At 37.8% G+C, this 18,331-nt stretch overlaps 1 pseudogene; it reads right to left on the bottom strand.

Moving 5' to 3' along the window:
• Window positions 1–13,081: 13,081 nt before the first annotated feature.
• Window positions 13,082–17,579, bottom strand: LOC113715864 (mannosyl-oligosaccharide 1,2-alpha-mannosidase MNS1-like; annotated as a pseudogene).
• Between the last annotated feature and the right edge of the window lie 752 nt (window positions 17,580–18,331).

Genomic DNA, 18,331 nt, shown 5'->3' with positions numbered 1-18,331 from the left:
CATTTGATCAATGTATACTTTTTGAAAACTCTTTTAGACTAATTATTTATTCACTATTGTAACTAATCATCCATCGTCTTATTATCTTGAAACTAATACATCATGTGACTCAATTCGAAGAAATGAATCAAATCTTTGTAACTCCGACCAGGCTATCAGTTTCTTTTCCTTATTTTTTCTTCTTTGACTTTTCTTACTAGTAGAAATTTGTGCTTTGTATTTATTATATACATTTTTAGTATTTTCTTTTTCTTCAAAGGGAAAAATGTGACTGATCATTAAGAACATAGTGCATCAACCAAAGCCCAAACTAATTGAATTAAAAGATGGTGGGTTGTAATGCTTAATAACCCAAGAGATTGATGAACAAAATTCAAGAAAACCTTTCTATTTAAGTGCTTGTAAAGAAGAGAGAGAAATGCCAAATCACAAGTTAAGCTCGTTCTTTCACCGTTTCAATCAAGAATGTCATTTCTACCTTCAAAAAATAAAGATTTAGTCAGTTTGACTAAAATGAAAAAGATTTTTTGTGTCACTAATTTTCATTTTTTATAAATCTGCTCGAACTATCATAATTAAAATTTAATAAGGCTAACAAACACTCTAAATGCTAGTCCTACATAAATCTCCAAGACTATTTGCCAAGATAGAAATAGTGAGGGATAGATCTCAACACTCAAATAATGAGATATTGTAGTGTATTCCAAATCACATTTATGGAGTTTGACATATCTATAACACGTTGCCTAAAGTATAAATGTGAGACTTAAAATATTTGTTGTTAGAAATCTATCTATGATCCAGCTAATCCTTATTTTTGGAGCTATGTTATTTAATGTGTTACCAGAAAGTCATTTAATGTTTCTAACTTTCACTAACTCATACTAATTGTACTAATAGTCTTTAGGATTGCTTGTTAGGGTATTTTTTGGGTGATTATGAGAAGAATAAGTATTTGACTCCAGATATAACTTAAAATTTTCATTCACACCAGCCTCCTGCATTTTTTTTCCTCCTTCTTTATGCAAAACACTTAAAAAGAATGAAAAATTGAAATTTACCTAGCATGAAAGATAACTTGGAAACCTTTGACGCTAAAAAATCCTTTGAAATTTAAAAAACTTGTAAACTAAGATTAAGTGCATAAATTCCAAATCTCTAAGACTTGAGACATCGTTTGGAAAGTAAGAAATAGGAGAATGATTGGTCTAATTTTTACTTTTGCATAGCTAGAGATCCTTAATCGTAAAATTAGCCCTAAATATGCATCATAATCAAGAAAGTTCACACACATAATGAATAATTAGAGAGGATTATACACCAAATTTAGAAAGTTTTCCGTTTATATAAATTTTTAACCTTTGGAATAATAATCAATTAGAATAGTAGACTGTCTATAAAGCATTTAATTTTAATCATGGTAAGATAGATGAAGTTTTGCATCTTCATCTTGGAGTGTTCTTTCTTATTGTTTCTTCGACTCACGCATGGATTTTCGATTTCACATGCACTTATGCAAAAAGGATATTCAGGAAGGAAGAAGATAACAGATTGTATCTGATATGTAAGCCATGGCCACAATCTGAACAGAGCACTGGCGTGTGTACCTGAACTGACCTGCAACGAGTTGAATAGCGAGACTAGCTCCCCGTTGTGTCTCCGATGCTCAAGTCAGTTAAGAGATAAAGAGAGAATAGAAGAACTGATAGTATCATGTTGATTACCTTTTCTGGTCATTTCATTCATGATTTATAGAGTCCTTTAGAGTAGCCATGAAGGAGTCTGAAGTCATTCTTCTACCCTTAGTAGTCATCTCATTTTCGAGTATGAGTCCTACTTGGTTTCTAGAACCGGAGTCCCTCTTGAACTTTACCTTTGGCCTTATCCCAAAGAATCAAGAGCTCTCAGCCAGTTCGGCCTCAAGAAGACCCGTGGCTGAGGACTGAACAGGCTTATCAACTTGGTCAAACAGGCCAATAGAATTGACACGTGTCCATAAAGGATTACTCGCTCTACACTAGCCCCCCTCTGAAGGCTAGAGTCACTAAACAGTCGTACGAATCTGGACCAAATTTTAAGAACGTGTCAGTTTGGCCAAAGAACGCGTCTCTTGTCATCATTACTTCAGAAGTTTTATGTAACCGTCACTTCAACTGTCGCATCCCTCAACAATAATCATTACTAGCTTTAAATTCAAACCTCTTCATTTTCCCGCTCTGATGGTCCGTATAAATAGGGTCCATCACCTGTCATTTTCACACTCTGCTTTTAGTTCTCTAGATCTTCTCGCTTCTAACGAGTTCGTGTTTCCCTCTCAACACTAGTTCGACTCCTTCAAGCAACTCTTTTTGTGTTCGAGCTGCCCTTTCTGCTATCACTAGTAAGTCTTTCTTTCCCTCTCTTTTATGTCTTTCTTTGAACACTCAAACATCACCACTTCAACACCTAGGCGTAGGACAGTTCGGCCAGTGCCAGTAGAGGTAGTTTTTTCCTCTACCTCTCCCTCTAGTTCTTCTTCCTCTAGTTTGTCAGGATCTGAGTATATCCCTACCCCAGATCACTTTCCCATCCACATGATGAGTTCTCCCAAGCAACTTACTCAACCCCCTCCTGAGGTCCCTGCTACGACTGGGGCCATCGTAGGGACCTCTGGAGCAATCTTTTCTATGCTATATACTTCTACCGAATACAATTTCAGTGAAATTGATTACATTCCTCCCATCTTAGATCAGAAGGATATAGACGAGCTAGTAGGGAAATATGCCATCCCTGCTCAATTCGAAACCAAGGCTGCTTGGCTTGGGGAGGTCGCTTGCCGTTCTTCTCTCGGCTACGTAGCAGTGTCCAAGGATCAGCTCATAGCTGGTTTTCGTCTTCCTATTCCCTACTTTTTTTTTTCAAAATTCTCATATTCTGGGGCATTCGTATAATCCAACTCATTTCCAACGCAGCTGGGTCTATTCTTGATTTTTTCATCCTGTGTCAAATTCTTGAGGTCCCCTATTCCTTAGATTTATTCCACTCTTACTGCCACATGAAAGTTAGTGGCCATATTCTGGGCTAGTTCTACTTTGCTCTTCGAAGTGGGGTAAAGCACTAGACTTGCGAGCTGTTCATGGGTGCTTCTTCCTCTATCAAGGGTTGAAAGGCCCAATTCTTCTACGTGAAAAATATAGACTTTCCTCCGTTGACCTGGAGGTAGGAAACTCAAATCTCTGATGCATACCCTTCGCCATTTCCCGAATCCGAACTGAATCGCCTTATCAGCTCGGATGTCAAATTGAATGTGAAAGAGTTTTCCTCAGCTCAGCTGTTGGCCACCGGGCTGATCCGAGCAAGCTTTTCTGACTAGTCAAGCGAGGGCCGAGTCTTTCACTGGAAGAACTGAATAATTGTATTTATCTAGTTTCCTTCTGTTCGTCCATTCTTTATTCATGTATGCTCTCTTACTCGTTGTCTGTTTTTCTTTTGCAGTGAAAAGGTTTTCTTAGATGCTCTCTTTGGGTAAAGCTACTAGCTCGGCCCCGACACCCATCTCAAACACTGCTGTAAGCAGTTCTGCTCAACTCTTCCCTCCAATTCCAACTCAGTCTGCTTCCGCCGAGGAGAGGGGAAAGAAGAAGCAGAAGAAATCCATGGATAAGAAGGCTCGAACTGACGCCACCCCCTCTCCTGTTCGGGAGGAGATTCCAACATTTAGAGCCCCACAGTCTGGGCATCATAGGGTCAACATTGCTGAGAAGCAAGCCCCAATAGAGCCTCCTTCTTATATGTGGTAGTATCTGAGCACGGTTTCATATGACCTAAGGACCATGCCGACCAAGCACACCCATCTTATACATTTCTGTCCAGCGTGGGAACTGACAATCAATGATCGAGCTCAATATCCTCAGGTAGCTCAGGAGCTGCTCCAAGTGCCATTTTCCCCCGCAATTATGACTTCATCAAGGTGGCATCCAACCCTGCCCTCCTATAACATTACTACTTGGAGACTGCTCAGGTCGGTTTTGACAGTGTGCTCGATTCACTCCTTACACTTTTGTGTGAAGGGTTCCTTTCTCACCCTTTTTCTCTTCTTTTTTTAATATTTAGGTGAACATTGTTGGAGCCAAACTGGCTAGAAGATTTGAGAACATGATCAAAGTGCTAGTTCAAAACGTGGAGGCCAAGAACAAGCTAATTGCTTAGCTTAATGCCTCTTCACCGAGGGTAGAAGCTCTGAAGAAGCAATTGTCTCAGACTCATACTAACTTTGAGCTTGAGATTCAGAAGAGCTCTTCCCTTTCTGCTCAACTGGAGGTAGAACAGAGGAAATCGGCCGAACTGGAAGATCAATATGCGGCTGCCCTAGAAGAAGGTCGTAGGCTAGGCGTGGGAGATTTCTTGAAGTCCAACGACTTCATGGCTGATCTGGCCATTTTGAACACCCCCAGTTCTCCAACATGGCTATACCGAAGTGTTGAATGAGGTGCAAGTGCTAGAACTTCTAGGGTTTGACATTGAAAATTTTTCCAATTACAGCCATAAGGTAGTAAAGCAGGTTGACCGCCTTACGAAAGGGTATTCCTAAGGGCGCAAGCTTGCCGACCTGGTTGTCGATCCTTCTCTGCCCGTGACAACTCTAGAAGAAGAGCAAGAAGGTGAAGGGGAAAGCTGAATTGGAGACGAGTAGAGTATACTTGGGTAGTTCAGCTAGGGCGTAGGGAATAGTAGGCCTAAAGTCGAATAGGCAGTTCAGTCTTGTACATTTCCTTTCTTTGTAAATTGAATCCTTTTTTAATGAAGTCCTATTTCTTTTCAATACTTAGTCATTTTTTGATATAGTACTTTATTCGAATAATAGAATTGAACATCCGAAACAGACCTAAAGGTGTCTATTCAAACTAGAAATGATTAAATCATGAGCAAAAGTAAAAGAGAACCTATTAGAAATCAAATAAAGGAATAATCATAACTCCTAACGAAAAATCTTTAAATTCGAACTATGCCAAGTGCATAGGACTTCTTCTCCATTGAGATAAGTTAGCTTGCAATACCCTGCTTGATCTGCCTCATTCACAACATAGGGGCTTTCCTAGTTCAAATCCAACTTGCTCATGCCTAAGACCCGACTTACTGAATTCTTTCTTAAAACTAGATCTCCTTGTTTGAAATAGAGATGCCTAACTTTGGCGTTGTAATACTATAAGCTATTTGTTCATTGTACCTGGCCATCCTTATGGCTGCCTCCTCCCTCTTCTGCTCGAATAGGTCCAGATTAAACCTCAATTCATCCTCATTGTTCTGAGTTATGAAATTCTAAACCTTTTTTGACGGTAATCCAATCTCCGTTGGAATCACTGCCTCTATTCCATGAGTTAAGGCAAATGGAGTTTCTTGGGTGGCGGTTCAAGGGAAAGATTGGTAGGCCTATAGTATATTAGGCAGTTCGTTTGACCACCCTGCTCGGGCAGACTCTATTTGGATTTTCAAACCATGCAGAATAGTTTTGTTGACATTCTCCACCTGTCCATTGGCTTGAGAGTATCCTACCGAAATAAAGTGCTGCTGAATTTCGAATTCTTTGTACCAATCTCGGAAGGGGTTTTCAGCAAACTATCGACCATTGTCCAAAACTAGAACTCGGGGATACCAAATCTGCAAACTATATTTTTTCAGAATAATTTTTGTATTGATCTGCCATTGATAGTATTAAATGGTTTAGCTTCCACCCAATTGGTGAAATAGTCTATAGCTACCACCATGTGTTCATACCCTCTTAGAGCTCGGGGAAATCGACTGAACAAGTTAATCTCTCATTAGACAAATGGCCAAGGACTTTGTAAGGGGATCATCTCCTAGATTGGGTGTGATGAACTGATGCATGGAGCTAATAGGGCTTGCATCTTTTCGGCAGTTCAGTTGTATCCCTAAAGATGGTCAACCAGTAGTAACCCATTAGCATTCCCTTTTTTGCTAAGACTCTTGGGCCAATGTGATTTTCACAAATGCCCTCGTGTATTTCACGCAGAATATAATTTTCATCTTCGGGTGTTATACACTTCAATCACAGGCTCAAATATGACTTTCTATATAGTATTTTATTTGTCAGGACATACCTTTGTGACTTGAGCTGGAGTTTTTCAGGCCTCCTTTCTATTCGGAGGAAGTTCTCCACTAGATAAATACTTCACGATAGGGTTTATCCATGAGTTCACACTTGAATTATAGTTGTCTTCGACTATTCATACGCCCTCCTTCTTATTACCTCTACCAGAACTTCCCTATTCAAAGGCTTGAATAAGGTAGATGCTAGTTTGGATAAGATATCAACCCTCTTATTCTGACTTCTCGGGATCTGTTCAATATCGAATTGGCCGAACAAGCTCTTCATTTTGCGTACCCTACTTGCGTATCTTCTCATTAGTTCCTTCTTGACCTCATAGTTCCCCAAGACCTGGTTTACTACCAATTACGAATCACTGTAAACTTTTAACGACTCGACTCCCATCTTCCAAGCCATCTCCATTCCTGTGATTAGAGTTTCATATTCGGATTCGTTATTAGACACTCTAAAGTCAAATCTTAAGGCATATGCCAACTTCTCTCTAGTAGGGCTGATGAGGAGCAACCTAGTTCAACACCCTTCTTTGCTGGACGCTCCATCGACATATAACGTCCACACCGAGGTAGTCTGTTTAGATTTTTTCTTAGTCTGATCGGCCTTCTCATTACCTGCTGTGCCTTCTTGCAACCCAAAGAAAACCCCTTCTGCTATGAAATCAGCCAATGTCTGGGCTTTTATGACTATTTGGGGTTGAAATTCGAGATCATATTCAAAAAACTCCATAGCCCATTTTACCATTCTTCCTGATGCATCAGGTTTTGACGGAATCTGTTTTAAGAGCTAGTCGGTCACCACCACTATAGGATAAGGTTGGAAGTATGACCTGATTTTTTGAATTGCATGGACAAGTGCCAAGGCATACCTCTCCACCGGCAAGTATCAAACTTCAGCTCATTGTAAAGTCCTGCTCATGTAGTACACTGGCTTTTGGACTCTTCCTTCTTCCCTAATTAACACTGAGCTAACTGCCTCCTCTCACACGGCCAGGTACATGAACAGAGTTTTGCCCTGTTCAAGAGAAGTTAATGTTGGTAGTTCAATAACGTATGTTGACACTCCGTGATCCACTCATAATGTAGGCCCTTCTTCAGGGTTTTGAAGAAAGAAAACTCTTGAACAGCCGATTTCGATAAGAACTTGTTCAAGACTGCCATCTTATCGGTCAATTGTTGCACTTCCTTGATGCTGTTTGGGGGTGCCATATCTATAATGGCATTTGCTTTAATTTTGTCTTTGGATATCATGTACCTTAGGAACTTTCCCAATTTGATTCCAAACGTGCACTTCTTGGGGTACAGCCTTATTCGCGATTTTTTGAGTATATCAAAAATTTCTTTAAGGTTCGAGATGAACTGCTTCTGAATCCTGCTCTTGATCAACGTGTCATCCACATAGATCTCTATATTGCGGCCTATCTGATCCTAAAATAGTTTGTTAACCAACCTCTAATACATTGCTCCTGCATTTTTTAACCCAAATGACATAGCAATATAGCAGTAAGTTCCATATTCGGTGATGAACGAAGTTTTTTCCTAATCTTTCTCAGTTATGACTATCTAGTGGTACCCCTTGAAGGCGTGCAGGAAGCAAAAGATCTCATATCCCGTAGTTGAATCTACGAGTAAATCTATTTGGGGCAAAAGATAGCAATTCTTTGGGCAGATTCTGTTCATGTCAGTAAAATCTACACACATCCTTCAGGCCTTATCATCATTTTTTACCAACACGGGATTGGCCAACCAAATTGAGTAGTAGATCTCTTTCACGATTTTAGCTTCCAAAAGTTTGACCACTTCTTGCTTAACGACTTTATTTCGTTTAGGAGCAAAATTTCTCTTTTTTGCTTTTATTGGCTGGATGCTTGGATCTACATACAATTTATGAACAGTTAGTTTGGATGAAATTTTAGACATATCTTTCACACTCGATGCGAAGGTCTCGGCATACTCTATTAGTAAAGACTCCAATGCCTCCCTGTTCAGCTCACTTAAACATGAACTGACTTTTATCACCTAATCTGGACGTTCTTTGCTAATTGGGATCTCAAGCAGTCCTTCATCCATCTCTAGCTTTTCTTTTTGCACTGCTGACTCTAAAGATTCTAAGCAAGTCGTTTAAGCAACCAACTTTTTCTTCCCTTTTAGAGTTGCAATGTAATAGGTCCGAGCAACTTCCGGATCTCCTCGTACCTCGGCTATTCCTTCCGACGTAGGGAACTTCATGCTCAGGTGTAAAGTAGAATAGACAGCTTAGAGGGTATTCAAGGTAGGTCGTCCCAAGATCATATTGTACGACGACAGTTCCTTTACCACCGCAAAATTCACTGGGATAGTTCGGCACTTTGGCGATGTTCCCATTGTGACCATGAGAGTTATTATTCCCTCAGGTTTGATTGGCAGACTCGCAAACCCAATCAAAGAAGTTCGGACAGGAATGATCTGCTTATCTTTCAACGGCAACTCCTTGAATGTCTGATAATACAATACATCAATGGCACTCCCGTTATCTATGTATACTTGTTTCACCTTGTAATTGCAAGTTACCACGTCTATAACAATAGCCTCATGGTTATTAGAGGTAAGGGGTACCGCATCATCAGGTCCGTACACTATTTCTTCATATATTCTCAATCGTTTGCTCAGATTGTCCCTACTAGGAGGGGCGATTGTTTCGCAGAACTGTGTGACTATCCCCTTCCACAGGTCCTTCTGCAATAGTGTTAATTACCTCGGCGAAATTTTGAGTATGAGGTTCAGGAGTTCGGTACTATAACTCTAGAATCAGTCTCGCAAGTAGTTCTTGCCCTCCCGTTTGTATTCTCACCTATTCTACTCAGTTCGGCCATTGTGGATGAACTATCTCAGATGTCTCTGCTTTATCAATTCTTCAATACCCTTCTTAAGATCTTAACAATCCTCTGTATCATGCCCCACATCCCTGTGATATGCACAATACAAATTTTGATTTCTCTTATTTTTACTACCGGATAATTTTTTGGGAGGTCGCGAAAGGCCCTCGACCTCCATAATGGCTAGGATCTGAGTTCTTGGAGCGGTGAGAGGAGTCCATCCCCCCTCTCCTTCAGGAGCTCTATCATTTGACAACTGATCAAATATACTTCTTCGCGACTGGCCACCTCACATATCAACCAGATCGATACTTTTCTTTCTCTTCTCCCCTTTGCTTCTTCGCTGACTCTTTAGGTGGTTAGCCTCTTCGATAGTAGCTCTCTCGTGAGATTGATCTAACATTTTTTGACCAGATTTAGGAGGCTTTTTCACAAATTTCGTATACAATTTTTGCAAGCGCAACTCATTAACGAAAGCGGCAATGACCACCTTGTCGTCCCGGTCACAGACTTGAAGAGACTCGTTGTTAAACCGCACCATGTACTCATGCAATGACTCCTCTGGTTTTTGCCAAATTGCCATCAGGTGGGCAGTGTTCTTGGAGAAAGCCCGAGACAAAACAAACTTAGCTGCGAACAAGTGGGCGAGTTGCCCAAAAGATCGTATTGACATGGGAGGCAGCCCTTGGAACCATTGGTGCACCACCCTTTCCTCTAGAAACATAGGGAAAGTTTTGCACCAAACTGCGTCAGTAGTAGTTTGTAAGCGCATGTGAGTCAAGAATGCGAACACAGATGATCATCCAGATCGATGGTTGTATCATAGGATTTCATAGTTGGTATCTTGAACTTAGCTGGTAGGGGGTAGTTCTCGATGTCTGGTATGAAAAGAGAGGAAGAATACCTGTCCTCCTCTGGATCCAATAGTAGGTCCAGTTCATCTCGTATAGGATATTTCTCACATTTTCTCTTTGGAATCCCCTGAAAAGACCCAAAGTGTCTGTTCAGGAATTCTTATGAGAAGACTTGAAAGCTTCAATCTAACTATGAGAGGGTTCTTTTCGCATCCATTTTCGCAGGGGTGGCGGACTCCCCGTTCTTGACTCCAATGATTTTTCTCCACCCTTTTTCTGGGCTTTAGAATCTTGGTCATGACAATCTTCGACCCTACCCCTCAGGTAATTCACGATCATTTCATAGGTGGACAGATTCTCCGATATCGCTTTGTACCAGCTATTCAGGTGGGATTCGAGAAAGCTCTGTCCTTTTCTCACCCTGAGTTGGCCCGTGGTGAGAATTTTGTTGATCGCTTTGCTCATTCTTTCTAGGTTCCTCGATGTTCTTCTGAGATCGGGTTTTCGGTATGATCCGCAAAGACAAAAAAACCTTTTCCCACAGATGGCGCCAATTGATGTGTAAGCTGTGATCACGATCTGAATAGAGCACTGGCGTGTGTTCCCAAACTGACCTGCAATGAGTCGAACAGCGGGAGCAGCTCCCTGTTGTATCTCCGACGCTCAAATCAATTGAGATATAAAGAGAGAATAGAGGAACTAATAGTATCATGTTGCATACCTTTTCTGGTCCTTTCATTCATGATTTATAGAGTCCTTTGGGGAAGCCATGAAGGAATTCGAAGTTATCCTTCTACCCTTAGTAGTCATTCCATTTTCGAGTATGGGTCCTACTTGGTTACTAGAAACGGAGTCCCTCTTAAACTCTACCTCTGGCCTTATCTCAAAGAATCAGGAGCTCTCAACCAGTTCGACCTCAAGAAGACCCGTGGCTGAGGACCGAACAGCCCAGTAGAACTGACATGTGTCCGTGGAGGATTACCCATCTACAGTATCCAAAAGGGATATTCAGGCAAGAAAGAAGACAATTCAAACTTACTGGCAAACAAAAGTCCATTTGTTTCTCGAATTTCTGGCTTCAAAAGCTCGATCTTTTCTTGTAAGTGGCACAAAACTTTTATCATTTTCCAAGGCCCTTCTGAAATGTGTCTCTTGTCACGAGCAAGCCTAAGGTCATCCGCAATCTCATACAACACAATTTGAACTTTGGAAAGCAATGATGCTAAATCCACCTTATCCCAATAGGAAATATAATGCAGAAATGCCATTAGAAATGGCACCTCAATTTGAAATTGATCTATATGACCTGCCAAAGCATCATACTACATTTCATCCCTTTCCTCACTGGAATCCTTCGAGATCAGCTTTCTCACTTTAGCTAAAAGCCTTTGAGTTCCTTGTTGATGCAACTGATTATTCATTAGCACAAGTCATGGAGTCTACAATTAGTCTTGGAGTTCTTGCAAGGCAGGGCTAAGGAGATCATGATAGCTAGCTATCATTCAAACATGATCTAACCAGGCCAACTATTTTGAAATTATAACTAACTAGTAAGTATCTTGCTTCTCTTAACACGCTAATCATCTTATCCTAATAGTGCATTATCTATAAATAACAAAGTCGACATTCAACAAACAGGAAGATTCAAGAGTTTTTTTTAATGCAAATTAAATGCAGCATCCAATTTGTGAAGTCATCCCTGATAGGGAGAAATGCCTTGAGAGAATTTATCAAAAAGTCCAATATATTAGTCAGGAACTCAACTCTGACCTAAAAACTTAAACCATTAGGTATTAGGCCCTTACTTACATATTAACCGCTCTTTCTTTATCTCTCGGATCAATGTGGGGCATAATCTTTTACTCATGAATTTAACAAATCTCTCTTTTCATGAGTAACCCCTCACATTAAATCCAAATTTATAAGCTCTTTTTCGAGCCTACTTTAATACTCAATGCAAGTCTACCTTATTACCTAAGGTTATCTCTTCTCTCAATTATGGATCCACTCTTCTTCAATGTCCAAACTGCATTCTGGACCTCTGTCAATCCTTAGCTCCTTGGTCTAATCCCACTCCCTGCCAAATTCATGGTGTACCTGACCTTATCATCTAAGGTCATCTCTTCTTCTAATTATGGACCCATTCTTTTTCAATATCCAAACTGCATTTTGAACTCCTGCCAATCCTTGACTCCTTGGTCTAACCCCAACCGGATTCCCTGTCAAATCCATGGCGTATTTGGTCCAACACTAGCCAGCACTTTGGCACTTCGGTCCACCATCAAGAAGAGAATTTTCACCGGTCCAACTCTTAGAAGAATCCACTTGCCCATGAGTAGCTCAGTCTCGCAACCTGAAACTCTGATATTAATTTGATTGGGACAAACACCTCGAGAGAGTCTACCAAAGAGACCAATATGTAAGTGAAGAACCCAACTCTGACCCAAAAGATTAAGTCATTAGATCTCGGGCCCTTACTTATATACTAACCGCTCTTTCTCTATCTCTCGGATCAATGTAAAATATAATCCATTACTCATGAATCTAACAGTCCCTAATACACAAAGAATATAGACTTCCATGTTATATTAATTCGATAATATAAAAGAATCCAAAAGGAACCAATTGACTTGCTTTTTACTTTCATCCATCACCATTAGAGCATAACTGGACAAAAATGTATAATTTATTTCAGATTACCTTTAGGAACTCTCTTATGACTTCTTAGCTCCTTTCACTGGCGCAGATGTCAACTAACAAATGAGTCCAAGACTATTGTTTTCTCACACCTTTATCTCTTACATATGATCAGAAACATAATTTGCTAACAATTTGTATTAGTATTACCTCTAAAAACGGATTGAAGAGAAGTCCCTTTTTTTTAAAATTTTTCCATGTTTTCTTAATTACCTAAGGGAAACAAACAGGAATGACTAATGATCAATGAAAACTGAAAAAAGTAAAAAAAAAGAGAGGAAGAGGCATCTATTTCAACAGCTTGATCATGTTAACAAGTATACTGATGTTGCAAGTTAAATAACATGTGCAGCATATCACATGAGAAGCCTCAAATTGTTGTGGCCCTAGAACCCTTTCCCCTTTTTACATAAACTAGGAGGCATGAACGCGCTTCGCGCGATAGAAATATAAAATGCCCTGTCCAGTTTTGAAGTAATAAAAATAACAATTTATTTAGAAAAGTATATTTTTTAGTACAGTTATTCCACAAGTTAAGTTTTGTTGATACTTTTTGGCCGTTTCTCACAAAGCCTCTAGTCAATGGCAACCGTCAACTTGCATTTTTTGCAAAACCATTTCTGGTGCAAAAATGGAACCAATGTAGTATATAATACAGAGCAAGAAAAGAAAGAGCATCCCACGAGTTGGTTATTTACTCATTGAGAAACTTTTGTGGCCTATAATAGCAAACACAATTGGAGTTAAACAAGCCTATAATGTGGTCTAATAGACTACAATCTTAAGCATCCATTCAACACTATATCAAAGTTTCACAATGACAACTGTTTGAGGGGGCCTATACAGAACATGAAATTATGAATCTCTTAAAGACTGTATTCACCTCTTCAGCCAGTGACAGGAACTTTTGAGACTCATCAGAAGCATAACCAGAAGAACCTAGAACTAATATTCCCGGAGCAAAACATGCTAAATCATCCATCAGCACATAATTTTGAAAGACAAATACTATAAATTAATAATTACTCCTCCACAAAACAATTAGGATATTTAATCTTGCAAGTTCACACGTCACCTTGTCAGTTAGGGAATTTCCAATCTTTTCACAGATATATGCAAAGGATGAAGGGGTAGTTCTCTTAACCGAGCTTGAAAGACCTTTCATTGATGTCTCCCACATTTATCTGCTTGCAGATTCATGAGAAGAGTTACTTCTCCAGGATATTCTAAGTTTATCTCAAAGTGTGAAAAAGAACTTAAGACGGCAAAGTAAAGAAATCTACTCCATGCTCAACAACAATGCAATAAGCAATATGTACATTAAACTTCAATGTCATTAGTCTCTCGCTTTGAGCTCATAATACATTTTTCTAATCCCATATACGTGACATTTCTTTTACCTATATTTTCTCAGGATAGCTGACACACTTTGATACAAGTAGTGACGGAGCCAGGATTTTTTTTTAGGGGGGGCTAAAATTTTTTCCTAATAAAATTATCTTAATATATTATGTTCAAAATAATTTTCTTCTATTTAAATATATGACATCTAAAAATATCAAATATTAAATTTAATTATAAAGGTATGTCTATTCATAAATATGCGGTACAGTCATAATAAAAATTAAAAAAAAAAAGATAACTTTTGATTAAATATCTTATAACATCACAAACCATTCAATTTGCACATTATGAGAAGATGATCTCCAATATGTCACCTATGCAATATATATATATATATATATAACCATGTAATATAAATGTAATTATTTTCAATTGAAAAAAGTTAAAAGTTATGTTAACATAATTTGAAATTTCAATATCTTTTCTTAGAAGTAAATTGAGCTTTACGTTCTTTTATAGAACTAAATTCATCTATGACTGAATCATTGCTAAATTTTTCAGCAACTTCCTTTTCTATATATACAGTTAGACAATCATTCAAGAAATTATCATGCATCTTGTTTCGGAGCTTTGTTTTGATTATTTTTATAATTGAAAATACCCGCTCTGTAGTTGCAGTTGATATATGAAGAGTAATAACAAGTCTAATAAATCTGTCAATGAGAGGATATATCACTGATTTTCTTGTCTTCATCAAGTCTTGACATAACTCATGAATACCAGATAATTCTTGCAATTCATGATGATTTGGAATGTCGAACTCAAAATATTGAAGTTCTATTCTTAGACGTACTAGTTCTTGCTTTTAACAATTATAAATTGGGTCTTTTTATTCGAATACATCATATTGGGTCAATTTACTATGGAATATCAAATTATATGTTTAATTTTTGAAAGTTAAATAATTAGTAAAATAAAAAATAAATAACTTTTTCTGAAGAAAAAAATTAATTCAAAGATGACTAATTCATATATATATATATATATATATATATATCTCAACTCTCATAATATAAACTAAAATTGTAAAAATTTAGGGGGGGGCCAATTTTATTTTGCACACATATTTACATATTATGAATTAAAATTTTCAAAACTTAGGGGGGGCCATGGCCCCCCTCTGTCCCCCATTGGCTCCATCATTGGATACAAGTCTCTATATATATATAGACACACACACATACACACACACAAACATTAAAATAGAAATGTGAATGCTTTGCAGAAAGTATGCCTTTTGGGAAAAGATCGATATATCTAAGGAAAGAAATGCCAATGTTTACTTGTAATGATTTACAGAAGCAGTTTTGTTTCCTTGTATCCACACCTTGAGTAAATATAAATAAAAGCTGCCAAAAGAAGAGCTTTTACCATTATTCAAATTACAAAAAATACAAAGTAAAGAAAAGAAAAAGTATATTTTCAAAGCCATGGAAATGAGATATACAGGAGGATAATTTTGAAGGGACCTAAATGAAAAACAAATGCTATCTATAGATTATGAGATAATTACAAAGCAAGTACTGCTAAGGAATGTAAACATATTGAATAGATTGTATCTGTCCCCCATAGCCTCAGAAGTGATGGTAGAATAGGATGTTGTGCCCCTCTGGGGATTAACATAGATAGGAAGCAAACCATCAGCAGGAAAGGTCCTACTAAGAAATAAAATAACATTCTCCACCTGAAAGTAATGGATATGAATCATCAGCTGTCTGTCAGAAACTTATTGGGAAAAAAAAGGTCTATCCTTATCTAACTCAGCCAAAATTCTCTCTTGTTCAAGCACCATAAAATCTTAATATACACTTTGACTATTAAAACTTTCATAAAATGTTCATCTCTTTTTGTCTCTCTCAGACGCATAGAAGAAGGAAAAGGGGGAATGAGCGAGCGAATTACTTGAAAGTGTAAGGAGCTAGTTTTTGGATACCTTTTGCCGATACTTTGGGTTTCCAATCCTTTGAGAAAGAGCAATAAACTCCAGCTGCTCTGTACCAGAATCAGCTAAAATACTATCAACCTGAGAAAAGGTAAAGTTTTACACAATTTGTCATACATATGTATACTCAAGGCATAGACATGACAATGAGCAGAGACAATGCAAGTAGTTCATGCAGAGAAGTAGAAATACAGAAGTTGATTGGGAGATACATGATTTAAATGTAAAGAAAGCCAGGATTAATAAGAGCAATGTAAAGCTCAATTGCCATTATATAATTGTGGAGAATCAGGGAATATTCAGATAATTATTGTGGCAGGTATTGCTATTATTATATCGTGCAGCTGAGTCTTGAAAGGACCCACAACAATTTTGTTTTGCTTAAAAGTATAGCAAAAGTCACAGTTGGACAATGAACTTGAGTCTAAATGTTTCATGAAACAGAAAACAAATTAACATATGTATCAACTTACACCAGTCCATCCGGGATTATGCGGATTCCCGTGAGCTAAGCTAATAACGTTATAAGGAATGCCAGAAGGTGTGTCCTATGTAGGCAGTAGCCTATCCGCAATATCCTGAGCCTTTTCAAGGAAAACCTTATCCCCAGACAAATCATATACACTGAGAAGTCCTCCTACCACTCTGGATTTTGTTATGAAAAATTCACAAGTAACCACCAGTTATATGAATGTCTTGTCTACCTCCATTTAAAAAGTTGACAAGAATTTCAGATGTTAAAACTTATACAAAGGAAAAGATGAAAACACAAAACTAAAAATAAACGAAACATTAAACCTTATAAAACAACCTTATGGTTGTTTCAAACACACTTGCATCATAGTTTTTGTTAAAATCCAAGGAATTTGCAACCCACTTGCCACCAAATGACCAGAAAAGATTAGATAGGAAAAATGGGTAAGCAAATACTTACCGATTAAAGACACTTTGCAATTAAAAAATCACCTTACTACAGTGAAACTTTCAGGAGGGGGGAGGGAAAGCAAATTTGGACAAAGATAATGACAACTTATACGTGTGTGAACAAAGATATAGCAATCATTTTTTAACATGGTGACTACAAAAAAACTAAACAGCAAGTGGAAATTCTACAACATTGCTGCTAATCTTCAATGAAGAAAAAGTCAACAAGCAAAATTTACATTTACGCAAGTGGCTCAAATGTCTTAACTTGTTTTACACTGCTAACTTCATTTTCTTTCTTGAAATTAAAGCATAAAGGGTTTTGGACAGAAATCAAATCCAGCACCGTGGCTATACCAAAACGAAAAAATGCCAAGTATGGTTGTCTTCAAATTGGTGTAATTCCTACCTTCTTAACCCGTACAAAACCTTCAACTCTACATCCTCCTGCTGAGGGCGCAGGTCTTTTTGGATCTTTTGTCTTGTCAGATTTATCCTCTAAAGCAAGTCTTTTAGACTCTAGTGAAACAGATGCAACCAAAGTTTCCATTGTCTGCAAATAATTAAAAAACCCAGTAATGCCACATATATAATAGGTGACAACATCAACACCTATGCAGGACTACACAATTCAATCATAGGTTTCTCGTATAGAAAAATGATATCAACTGCATTGATAGATGTGCAGAGTCATGCTACATATACATTCCCTTTTCCTTTATTTATTTAATTTTTGTTTTGTTCTTTTACTTCCTTGCTTTTCTTCACCTTATTTTTGCCTTTCCCGTTTAAAACTTTGGGCATGCAACTCAATATTGTTTCTTACCTGGACCAGACTTTCAGTGTCTTGATCGCCAAAATATGATTCATGCTCATGATGCCCATGTTCATCCCTATATTAAAACAGACAACAAACTTCTGATTTGAATACAGCAAATTCAAATATTACATAAGGTCATTATAAATGAAAATTTCTGCTACTTAAAGCTAAAGAAGAGAAAAGTTTGCACTACAGAAGGAAATTTTTAATGAGAAAGTTCAGATTAACCAAGACAAACATATAATAAGCAAACAGTTTTTAACAGGCAACAAAGGTCAAAGAATCAAATTCGGACAAAGATAGTGACAACTTATACGTGTGTGAACAAAGATAGCAAAGAAGGTTTAATATAGAGAAAAAGTAAAATTCTGGACCAACATTCATATTAGTGCCATACAGCAACCTAGCAGATATTGCGCATAGTCCACTTTATGTCTAGGATTCCACCGAACCTAATAATACAAGTATTATCAAATTAAATTCAACTTTAATGTCAACGAAAAGGAGAACAAGGTATAAAAAATGAAACTGAAACATTAGAAAATTTCCAACAGGAATATTGCAAGCAAATTCCAAGTATGAAGCTATTGGACAAGGCCAACAAATCATAAGTAAGGATGACAACAAGAGAATTTAAAAAAAAAAAAAAAAAAAACTTCTTGAGCAGTTCTCCATTAATTTTTTTTAGTCCAAGAGAGATTTTAAGATCTTACAAGAAGAAAGGAGAAATGGAGAA

The sequence above is a fragment of the Coffea arabica genome, chromosome 11c, assembly GCF_036785885.1.
Source record: "Coffea arabica cultivar ET-39 chromosome 11c, Coffea Arabica ET-39 HiFi, whole genome shotgun sequence".
Lineage (NCBI taxonomy): Eukaryota > Viridiplantae > Streptophyta > Magnoliopsida > Gentianales > Rubiaceae > Coffea > Coffea arabica.
The sequence above is the reverse complement of the archived record's forward strand: the minus strand, read 5'-3'. Positions and strand labels throughout refer to the sequence as shown.